Here is a 7,743-nt window from a genome sequence, read left to right as displayed (position 1 = left end):
GAGTAGCTAGAGTTCATACATGGGCAGCTGAAGGAAAGGAGTTCCCGCACGCCACGGCTGCTGTTTGCCATATACTAGGTTATAGTGTGTGTGCTTTCACCAGGAATGTCTCTTTAGAGGTGGCTTAGTTGTTGGAAAGAACCAGATAAGGGAAAGTGAAGCTCAGGGATGCATCAGTCCAGTTTGCAGAGCACAGGCCACACACCCACTGCAGTGTGCCAGGGTCTTTGAAGCCCGGTTGCAGCATTTGGAGCAGCAGTCTAGGATTAATACAGATGGGCTAGCGGGCAAACAAGAATCCAAAGCTTTCAGAGCTGGTTTTCCTTCTGCACTGGGCCCCTCCCCTTGGAGACCCAGGTTCAATTGCCCTAGTCCCACTTGGCTATTGGAAGGGGCTGTAGTTGTTCATGCCTTGGTTTTGACCAGAAATGCCATCCTCGATCTTTCCTAACATCTGTCAGAACAGATCGCTTATGCAAATAGGCTGGTGTCCACCACTGGGCATTTTCTGACTTGTTTCATCCAGATAAGTTCCCCAGCTGCTTTCTAGTGTATCCTAGCAGAGCTGCTGCACAGGTCCGTGTTTTCTGTGCTCTGCCCCTGAGCCAGCAGTCTCCGCTCTCCCTCAAACTGCCTGGATGAACCTTACCCACCAGAGTGGGCCTGGGGCCAGCAGTAGGAGGCTCACGTTGAGTTACTCTGCACTGTGCAGTGAAAAAATCAAGCCCCAGATGCCAGTAGTTGCTGCTAACCTGAAATGGATTCCACAGCACCCACCTGCAATTATTTCAGTGTGCAGAAGTTAGCTAGGGTGACCAGACAGCAAGTGTGAAAAACCAGGACAGAGGGTGGGGGTGCGGGTAATAGGAGCCTATGTAAGAAAGAGGCCCAAAGATCAGGACTGGCCCCATAAAAATCAGGACATCTGGTCACCATAAGGAAATCGCCCACTAAGCTTTTTTTCCTTTCTTTCTTTCCAATGCCACTGACCTGTGCTCTTGAAAAGAAGGTGCTGAGGGGGAATTCAGTGAGTTAAGCCACTTGGTTGAGCATTTAAATTAATAGGAGCCAGGAAACTCAGCTGCATCAGGTGTCAGCCTCAATTAATGCTTACTGGTGGGATCTGGCTGCTCCACGCCAAGTGGGTGAAATGCTGCTTTGACTTTGCTCCCTAAAGCGGTGCTGGCAAGCAGCCAAAGTGCCCGGCTAGCGTTACCTAGAATTACTAGCCCAGTAAGCAGCGTGAGGCTGCTTAAACAACCAACCACTCTGTCCAAACCTGCAGTAGCCGTGCTCCCCGTGGAAAGCCAGAGTGTAAGCAGCCGATGGAGATCAAGTGCCTGAACGAACCCTGTTCTACAGCCTGACTGCAGGTCTCCATTGGTCACACCCAAGGTAAGATGCTGAAAGGTTGAGGGGAAACCATTCAGATGTCCCTTCTTTCCTCATTCTCCCTGGTCAGTCTCTGCACTTGATTCTGGCCAGATCATGGCTGAGACAGCACTTCAGTCTAAAGAGGGGCCCGGTGTCCTGGCATTGGATTTAACTAGAACTGAACCATCTTGTCAAATAAAATTGTTCATGGGTTATTTCTATTTTGCATGGTTTGACTTGAGAGAAGGCCGGGCTTCGAACAAAGTTTACCAATGCTACTTCCTGTGATGCCTACACATTTGAATGCCTCAGGCATCGGGACACTGCAGGGCAGCAGTTCCAGACCTCTCCAAACAGATTATTTAGATATATACTGATGGGGGGGGGGGGGGGAAGAGGGACCCTGGTAGGGAGCAATCATTGAGGGGTGTCAGGCTGTCTCCTTTGGCACACCCTTAACAGCTGATTTTTGCTTTTCTAATATGCACATTCCTCAGAGGTAATGGACATTTTTTGTTGCCCCACGGAGATTAGTAGGACTCTCACAAATGCCGGCCTAAAAGAAGCATGAATTATAAACCCATTTTCTAGAAGGCAGCCACCATTAGGAGGATTGTATAGAGAAATCAAGTTACTAGGCAGTCACTCTTCCTAGCTTTAATAGGCTGAGCTCACTGCATATGCATTCCTCTTTTTCTCCCAACAAGCTCCTGGTTTACCACCCCTCCCATCCCCCTCCATTTCAGAGACTCTTCATCTCCCGGTAATCTCCCCCCAGCCGTGCATTCTGTCTGTCCTGCCATTTTCCCTGAATTGCTGCATTTTTTTTGCTCATTCCCACCTCCCCCATGCCCTCCATTCCCCCAGCCCAAGCAGCTCAGTGTGCCCCCTTTTCCCATTCTAGGGTCCCCAATCTTCCAACCAGAGGTTCTGTCTGCCTCTCATTCCCACCTTCCTCCATACAAGCCACCAGCAGAGGTATGCACACCCCCATTCCCCTATTATTTGCCTGGGAAATAAATCATTAGAGCATCAACATGTTAAATTATACTGGAGGATGAGCAGGGGTCTTTTTATGATGGAAAGCATTAATGGATATCATCAGCCAGTTACTTGATCATAGACATTTGCAGAGGTACTTGAGGCTTTGGCTATGCTAAACAAATGGTAGGCGCTCTTCCCTCCCCCCCCCCCCATTTGTTTTCCTTCAGATCAGTTGGGCCATTGATGCCTGGAACATTTCCTGAAATTTGGAATTGATTGGATGTACTGCCTAAGATATTGCATTGCATACAGAAGTGCTATCCAGTTAAGTATTAGGCCTTCAAAAGTTCAGCAAATCAGGGACAGGTCTACTTGAGAAAAATCCCCCCTTTCCCCTTCCCCAATAGCGATGAAGATCAACAGGGTTAGAAATGGCCTCCCTATCTCATGACAATCTGGAGAATACATCTAAGCACACACGAATGTGGAACTCTCTCCTCCTCACTTTGCATCTGCTCCTGCTCTCACTGAAGTCCATGGGATTCTTTCTATTGATTGCAATGGGAGCTGGATTGGATCCTAGAGGCATGGACACTGCTTCATCAAAGCACTCAACCAATGCAATTGGCTGTGTCAGAGGCATAGTGATGTACTGCACATACATCATTCTGCTAGTAGGTCTGTCTGACTGAGGTACAGAGTTGTAGACAGTGTGGTCGCTGAAAACGGAGCAAGATGAAGCTGGAACTTGAGTGATGTGGAAGCCTGTTTGTGGCTGTAGATATACCTGTTTTGTGGAATAAGCAGCTCATGACTGGTAGCATCCTTCAGGGCAGGACTTTTTGGATTTCTTTGCACAGAGGCTCTTGGGAATGGGCAGCAGTAAGTTAGATTCTTGATATAATAGTTACTGAACTATTCTGATGCAGAAATAAGGGATTAGCCAGAACCTGAGGGTACGTCTACACTACAGGATAAATTCGAATTAGCTAAAACCGATTTTATAAAACAGATATTATAAAGTCGATTGTGCGCGTCCACACTAGGCACATTAATTCAGTGGTGTGCGTCCGTGGTCCAAGGCTAGTGTCAATTTCTGGAGCGGTGCATTGTGGGTAGCTACTGTAAAAGAATGAGGCCAATAACGTCAATTTGCGTCCACACTAACCCTAAATCGATATAGTAATATCGATTTTAGCGTTACTCCTCTCGTTTTGTAGGAGTACAGAAATCGATTTAAAGAGCCCTTTAAATCGATATAAAGAGCAGTGTAGTGTGGACGGGTGCAGCATTAAAATCGGTTTAACAGCGTAGTGTGGACCAGGCCTAAGACAGGAAGTGCCAATGTGGTAGGGGTGAAGAGAAAAAACATACCCCATGCAAACAAAGAAGAGGGGAGGAACAAAGTAGAAAAGAGAGCATGGACCAGAACTGCAGGCAGCATGGGGGAGAAGAGGAAAAAAGGACCAGATATAGGATGTTGAGTAAAGTCAGTAATTCCATGAGATAACAAATTTACATTTAAAAAACTAGTTCTATTGGGGGTGATGGAATAGAGCCAATTCAGCCCTTCTCACAGACAAAGGAACAACCCCCCCCCCAAAACCTCTTGTTTTTCCTAATGAGACCAGCTAATTTTATTCTCAGGCAAGCAACAAAATATGTACTTTCACAAAAATTTTAAGTATTAGTCACAGTTCAGAAAGAAACAAACCAAAAGGTACATACATTATTGAAAGAACTCTCTCACTGCATGGACAGCTGATTTCACAGAACCTGACACTCTCTCTCCCCTGCTCTCCATCTCACCTTTTCTGGCTGCTTTCTATAAGGCTCTGCTAACAGAGTGCAACTTTTTACCTTTACCTCAGGGTTCAAACTTCCCAAAATTCCAGCAGACTTCATTTTGCTAGGGAAACTCTAGCAAGGGGAGACCAAAATCATGGGATCTTTATGTCCCAAAGCAGCTGTACCATCCAGCCCAGGTGCCATCCTCAATTATACCTGCCTGTGTAGGTGGGTCAAAGCTTGCTGTCTCTTTTCTATAGCAAGTTAAAGCCAGTACCTTAAAGGCTTTGTTAATTCATTGTTGCCCCATGTCCAGTGCTCTTTACATTACAAATCCCAAGATTTTCCCTATTAGAGTTTTAAAATTAGTTTCTCTTTAGAGCTGGAACATTCATAAAAACTGACCAGTCATATTTGTAAATGAAGTATTTAACCTGTATTTCCACCCCCTCCCTTTTGTATTCATTTTCTGTAAATAGTCTAGCAGTCACGTGCTGGCAGGAACAGATACTGATGCAACAAATGTGAACAGAAACTGACGTCATGTCATCTGGTCTGTGCATCCAGTCAGAACAGCTTGATTTAAAATATTCCTAATAAACTGTCAGAAGATATAGGAATTATTTTGCCAATTGGATGCAAATAAAGAATATTTTCAAGAAGACTGAAATCTATTCCCAAACAATTTGCAATCAGAGAAAGGTGAAAAAAAGTTTTGATTTTTTTCCCCTTCACATCACCCAGTTTTGCTCTACTAACTACAAAATGAAAAAAAAGTTCTAAGTGAGGCTAAATCTGGGGACCTTCGCTAGAAAAGTCTACATAAAGAATCATTTGAAAGTTTTATGGGTTAAGATTTTTATAATGTCATTTGACAGCTTTAGATTTTAAGGGGTTTATTTTGCACTGCCTCATCTCGTGCTTCTGTCATTTACATCTGTGCAAAATGAATGACAATGCTACTAAATTCAATTTTTTTTTTTTAGTGATTTACATTAATTTTGCACAGGGCCAAAGGTCTACATGAACTGCAAGGCAATGGAGATGAAGGACCAAGGATTCAGACTCTTTAGTTTTTGGTTTTTTTTTTTACCCTTGTGGGGTCTCAGCCTCTTTTTCTTCCCAGGCTGGTTTTCTCTTCCACGCTGACCCAGCCTTAGGGAGTCCAAAAAGGCCAAGTTCCTCAAAAGGTAGCTACACTCCTAATTGCCACTGAAATCAATTAAAGTTAGGAGTCTAAATACCTTTGAGGATCTGGTATCAAGTGTTTAGACATTTTAGGCTAACTAATTGTAAGTTAAGAATTAAGCCATTATCCACTGACCTTACTGTATATTAACAAACAAGGCTTAGCAGAGATTAAACGATCTAAGACATTTACTGATTTTGTTTGAGATACATTGCAAGCCAGGAAAAGGACTCTACCAGACATAAGTATGTTTTGATTCCCATATGTGATAGCCCTACCCCCATACCCTCTGTTGTCACCTCATACACACCGTGTTGGCCCAGAGGAGAGCAACAAAAGCATCCCTGCCTCAGTTTCCCCTAGTGGGCTTTCAGTTAGTTCAGTGATGCTGTTATGTAATGAACAGTGCCCCTTCAGGGGTCTAATTTATTTAACCAAAGACAAAACAAACAACTCTTCACTCCACATGTCCTAGTTAGGAGGGATCAAGTCAATATTAGTCTGTCCTACCTGAGTTCATCCATCTCCATCCAGGTCTATCACCATTAAGACCTTCTCAGACCAGGACCCTCTTCTTCCATCACCTGGATAAGGGGTCCATTGCAGGGTTCCTACGGAGGTCAAACTGCTGCAGCTCTTTTTTGGAACAGCATGTAGTACCTCAACAACCTTGACTTCTTGCAGCTGTCTAGTAAGTGCCATTCATGGGGACCAGGCTGTCACTACTGATAGCCCTCACAGAGCTTAGTCCCCTTTCTAATAAGCCCTCAAACCAGTTTCCCTGAGAATTTCCTCTTTTCACGTGTTAAGAGCTATCTGCCCAAGCCCTTAGAATCCTTTATGAGGCCCAGGTGTTCCCTAAGTAATTAACTGTCACCCAGCCATCTAGGTAATTAATTACTCACAGGCTCATTCTTCTTAGCAGAACCCATAGCAGGTAGATTGGCCCGATTCCCCTGAAAGGGCCAGCCTCTGTGATGAACTACTTTTGGGGTTATTACTAAGGGATCCTGGGTTATGGAAATACATTAGGGAGTCTTAGTTCAGATTCTAATGAACAAGTGTGTACGGAAGAACCTCAGAGTTAAGAACACCTCTGGAATGGAGGTTGGTTGTAACTCTGAAATGGTCGTAACTCTGAATAAAACATTCTAGTTCTTTCAAAAGTTTACAGCTGAACATTGACTTAATACAGGTTTGAAACTTTACTATGAAGAAGAAAAATGCGGCTTTCCCTTAATTTTTTTAGTAGTTTACATTTAACTTACTGTATTTGCTTTTGGGGGGAAGGGGACGGTGTGTATGTGTGTGTCTCTGCTGCTGCCAGATTGCCTACTTCCAGTTCCAAATGAGGTGTGTGGTTGACTGGTCAGTTCATAACTCTGAGGTTCTACTGTATTATAATTGAACCTCCTTGCTGGTAGCTTCAGGATGGAAAGGGTCTGGAGACTCCAAACCTGGCCCTTCTAGAAGGGAGTTGAGGGCTATTGATGTGATAAAGCCACTGTCAGCTTTTCTGCCCTGTCATGACTGTTAATGCAGCATTGCTGGTGAGTACAAACTCTTAAAATTCCTCTGAGAACAGCCCTCCTTAGTTTGCAGTTTGACTTTGAGAGCAGATGGTGAATTTCATGTTTGAATGAGTCAGGCTTCTTCAAGGCTGTAGCTAGAGAAAGTGCTGTCCAAAAAGCATGCAGAAATTAAAACCACATTTTCAAACTTGCCTAAATACAAAGACGGTTTACAACATAAGGCCAATTCCTTGTCCTGAGTAAATAATTACTTTTATAAGAATCAGAATAGGCTGTCACACACCCCTGGGTATTGCGAAATGTTAGGTTCCGTTCACTCATATTGTCCTGCTTCAGTCATTACCATAATGATGGTGAGAGGAAGCAACCGTTAGAACGGTTAGCCCACAGTTTCTGTCTTAAGGGCCTGATCCTGCCAAGTGCTGAGTGTCTCCTGAATGATGCGGATTGCTCCTAATGCTAATAAGCACCTATCTGCTTTGGGTAGGAAAAAAACCTTTCCCCAGCTAGGACCACCAGAACACCACAGTGTTATCAAAGCGGTTAAATTATCTTTAGTATTTATATCAATGCATGAGCTGTAATGTTTTCAGTATGCATCTGATATTTATGTCAAGTCTGGACCACCTTGCAGATGCTAAGAGGGACCTGGGTGTTATGGCAGACAGAAAATTGGATGTGAGTTAGTAATACATAGCTGCAAGCAAGACCAATCTTGGACTTCACAAGGGGACAGGGTAATAATCCCATCACAATGTGAGTGTGGTGCACCTGTATTTGCTTCTGGGCATCACATTCATTACCAGTCGGCTCCTGACAAAGGGGAGAGTGCCCAGGGAAGAGCAACAGAAATGATCAGGGCACTGGAGGGAACTG

This window comes from Gopherus flavomarginatus, chromosome 3 (assembly GCF_025201925.1).
Source record: "Gopherus flavomarginatus isolate rGopFla2 chromosome 3, rGopFla2.mat.asm, whole genome shotgun sequence".
Classification (NCBI taxonomy): domain Eukaryota; kingdom Metazoa; phylum Chordata; order Testudines; family Testudinidae; genus Gopherus; species Gopherus flavomarginatus.
This window is presented reverse-complemented; position numbering follows the sequence as displayed.